This window comes from Ursus americanus, chromosome 2, assembly GCF_024610735.1.
Source record: "Ursus americanus isolate L20-20 chromosome 2, mUrsAme1.1.p, whole genome shotgun sequence".
Lineage (NCBI taxonomy): Eukaryota > Metazoa > Chordata > Mammalia > Carnivora > Ursidae > Ursus > Ursus americanus.
In genome coordinates, this window is record NC_142128.1 from 74,091,490 (window position 1) to 74,096,118 (window position 4,629).

The window sequence follows — 4,629 nt, forward strand, 5'->3', positions numbered from 1 at the left end:
TCAGCTCTTCACCAGATGAAAACAGGCAGGGTTTACAATATAACAAACCTGGGGCCGGTAAAGGCTATAAATCTCAAAACCATACGGCATGGGTATTCCTCGTCTTCGCTCAAATATAAACGGACTGGGTCCTCCAACCTCCTATTCCGTGTCTCTCCTCCTTCCTCCTCAGGTGGCACCTGGGGGTCTCTCTCTCTACCTCCGCCCACAGCCAGAATCACCTCGGGGCCTCTCCCCTGTTCTCAGTCTCCCAGTTCAGCAGGAATCTTGTTGGTTCTGGAGATGCAAAACGAGTAACTTAGGACCCAGTGGCTTTTGTTCTGTTCCTCAGAACGCTTAAGGGACTCTCTGCCCCTCTGCCCCTGGGCTCTAAGGATCATTTCCTGATACAGGGAGCTACTGAGGGTTTAGAGAAAAGCGCTGAGGCTGGATCTGGGGTGGGCCGGGAGGGGGGGAGTTGCTCATGGCAGCTCCTTATAGGAACCCAGAATGCCCCTCCTGCAGGGCTGGAACTCTATAAAAAGCAGCTGTATCCTTCACTCTCAATTCTGGAATGGCTCCGGGTCCCTTGGACTATTTGCTATTCCAACGTTGCCCTTTCTGATTTCACTGTCTCCGTGGTGGCTCCATATTTGGCCCTGGCTCTCTCCATAGTTCCTTGGATCAGAGGTTGAGCTTTGAACTTGGATTCCACTTTGGCCTTTGGCACTTCTCTCTATCCGGTCTACACTTTGGCTGTGGGTCAGAGCCACCCCTGTCTGGTAGGGAGGGTGGCCCCTAGGTGGGACCTTATTCTTTGGAGCCCTAACGGTGCTCAAGGACAATTTGGGGTACAACACAGGGTGGTGGGGGGGTGGGGACCTGGTGTGGGAAGGGGAGACAGAGTGGGTTGGGGCTTGGCTTCCTATCTCTACCAGGCAACTCCACTTGGATCTGGATTCTGTATGAATCTTTCTTTGGTAAAAAGTCGAAAACTACTGATCTTCAATTTATAAAGGAGAAAGCTGAGACGGAACAAAGAAAAAGGATTTGTCAAGGTCACCCAAGGGATTTAGTGGCAGATTCAGGCTTCAGAAGGAGATAAGCCCAGTGGCTGGGGCACATCCTGAACGCATTGACCCAGGAGCATGGCCCAGGTCTCCAGGAATCTTCTGGTCTCTGCTTGCCCCTGTTCTGTTGGGAGAGGCCCGAGGGCCCAGAAAGCTTGAGTGCTGTTGTCACGGGCTGGCTCTGAGTAGTAAGGACCATCTACTCCTTCTGCTTTGAGTGCATTGTGCTGGAACCGGTGAGGCCCTTTTAATGAGTCCTGAAGAGCCCTGACACCACAGGGGGTGGTAAGACTGGGGGTCAAGTCCCAAGGAGGTCGCTAACCTCAGTGTGATTCTGGATTTGTTATATAATCGCTCTGAGCCTCGGTTTTCTCATCTCTAAAATGGGAGTAAATAATGTTTGCCTCTTCAGACGTTTGTCGGAGTCTTTGATCATGTGTGTGTCGCCTTCACGACAGTAAGTGCACTCCAGACACCCAGTCATTGTTGCCAGATGAACATGGCAGCCAGGGAAGCTCGCAAGATGAGGACGTCAGGGGCCCAGTCTGGGACCTTTCTTGGCGCCTAGCACCGAACACAGCATATAGAGGGCTGTCAGGACATGTTTGATTAAATAAACGAAGGAACAGGGACAGGCGGTCCTAAAGAGGAATGCCCACACAGCCCGTGTGTACACACCGCTTCACGTGCCATCTTATCTTTTTTTTTTTTTAAGATTTTTTATTTATTTATTCGACAGAGATAGAGACAGCCAGCAAGAGAGGGAACACAAGCAAGGGGAGTGGGAGAGGAAGAAGCAGGCTCATAGCAGAGGAGCCCGATGTGGGGCTCGATCCCATAACGCCGGGATCATGCCCTGAGCCGAAGGCAGACGCTTAACCGCTGTGCCACCCAAGCGCCCCTCGTGCCATCTTATCTTACCACGTTCAACCTAAGGTCAAGGAAGAAAGACCTCAAGACCCCAACACTTTGGGCGAACTGGCCAAGAGGAGTGATCACGTCTGTTCCCCTTCTCCTCCATAGGTGTCCTCACCCTCCTACAGGGAAATGGAATGGAAATGGGACCTAAGAGCTGCCTCTAAAGTCACGGAAGAGGAGATGGGTTCCTGTAGAGCCCCAAGCTCAAGGTTCACTACTGTCAGAGGGGACTTAGCTCCCGTCGCGGTCTTGTGGCCTTCAAAGTCACGGTGGATCGTCTTGGGTGGAGGTGAAGTCGGACTACACCTGGATGGGGGGCTCCTGGCCTACCCTCCGGGATCCATCACCTCAGGCTCCCCTCTCATGTGGCTGGGGGTGCCTCGGCTGTCCCACCGGAGCTCCAGGCTCAGCTTTTCTAAAATGGATCCTCCAAGTTAGGGGCACTTGAGGTGACATCAGGGAACTGAAAAATGGAGCCAAATGAAGATGGGGAACCAGGGAAAGATGAGACTGGGAAGATGGACCTGGAAGCACGGAATTCCATATGATTCTTGGGATTTGAACAACTAAGCTTTTTTTTTTTTTTGTACCAGTTTCTGGTGTATGCTTTTTGGTGGGACCCTTATAAACAGGCTAGGATAATGGACTTTTATGAATGTTCAAGAGAAAGACCAGAGAAGGGGATGGTTTCCAGTTTTTCCCACTTCCTATGATTCCCCGTGATGACTCGGAGAGTCAGCCCCTCTCCTGGGCTCTGGAGCTGGAACCCTCCCTGCCCCTTTGTCGTGTTTGGCTTTGCGGTCGCTCCACACCTCTTTGATGTCCATCCCTTTTCTTCTTTGCTTAGCCCGCAAAGGTTGGGACTTTTCAAAAGCATTTTCCACCAGGAAATTAAGAGCAAAAGACACCAGATTTTAAAAAGCATCAAAGTATAAAAGAATGGTCGTCAGGGGCTGGGGGGAGAGGAGCACGGGGAGTTGTTTAATGGAGACAGAGTTTCAGTGTGACAAGGTGAGAAGAGCTATGGGGATGGATGGTGGGATGGCCACACAACAGTGTGAATGTACTTAATGGCCCTCAGCTGTACGCTGAACAACGGTGAAGATGGTGAATGTTGCTGTGTGGATGTCACTACAATAAAAAAAAAAAAAAAAAGGAGAGAGAGAAAGCATCCAAGTGGATAGACTTACAGATCCTTTGCATGGGGTTTAGCTTCAGTGTTTGAGAGCTGGTTGACTTTGTCATTTCCTCACCACGAAGGTTAATTTTATGGGGCAACTCAGCGAGGCTATGGTGCCCACTTGTTTGGTCAAACACCAGTCTAGGGACGCCTGGCGGGCTCAGTCAGTTAAGCATCTGCCTTTGGCTCAGGTCATGATCTCAGGGTCCTGGGATCCAGCCCCACTTCAGGCTCCCTGCTTGGTGGGGAGTCTGCTTCTCCCTCTGCCTCTGCTCTTCTTCCCTGCTCACATGCTCTCTCTCTCAAATAAATACATAAAATCTTAAACAAACAAACAAACAAACGAACCCACCAGTCTAGATGTTGCTGCAAAGGTACTTTTTAGATGTGAGTAACATTTATAACCAGTAGAGTTTGAATAAAGCAGATTGCCCTCCATGATATGGGTGGGCCTCAACTAATGGCTGAAAGCCTTAAAAGCAAAACTGAGGTTTCCCAAAGAAGAACAAATTCTGCCTCCACATTGCCTTGAGACTCAAGACTCAACATTTAGCTCTTGCCCGAATTGCTAGCCTGCCAGCCCGCCCTGTAGACTTCAGACTTGTCAGCCCCCTAGTCTTGTGAGCCAGTTCCAGAAAGTCTCTCTGTGTCTGTCTCTGTTGATCTCCCCCCTACAGACACACACACACACACACACACACACACACACACACGTGCACACACACATACCCACATCCTAGTGCTCTATTGGTTCTGGTTTCTCTGGGAAACCCTGACTCATACACTCACCTGGAACCAGTTGCGGATGGAGGTGCCCAGATTTCTCCCTGAGTGGAGACAGGGCAAGTAACCCTCCCAGGTCTGGTAAGCACTTCATTTCCTCTCCTACTCTGCTCTCCTGGCTTCTCTCTGGGAATCGACCATCCTGGGGTCTGTTCCCTCTGCTTCCCACCTATGTGCCCTTCTCTGGAGCTCCTGCCCTGGGCCTATGGGCCTGGCCTACACTTTGGCTCTCTGGGTGAAAGGGTGTCTACGAGGCCCCAAACATTTTTTGGACCCTGGCCCTTGTCAGGCTTTCAGGAAGCCACCTACTGACTTTGTAGCGGGTTGGACTCTCTCTGTGGCTTTAGTACATGGGGTTTGGCTTGATTCACTTCTCTCTGCTTTCTATCCACTTTTAGCATGTTTACTGGCTGCTTTGTGGCTGGTTCTGCCTTTGGGTAAAGGCTTGATTCATTTCCTATCTTCCTCAGTCAACATCCACACCTAGGCTCCTAAGGGCTCAGCTCTGAGGCACCAGGTTTCCTCTGTGAAACCTATGAGCCTTATTAATTCAGCTTTTTCCCACAGCCAGATAGAGACCCTCATCTCCTCCTGCCTGTAGGTCCTGCTGGACGCCCATAAAAGAAGGATGGATTGATGCTTTCTCTCTCTCATTCATCTATGATAGTATCTAAGAAGTCCATTATATACATTATCTTA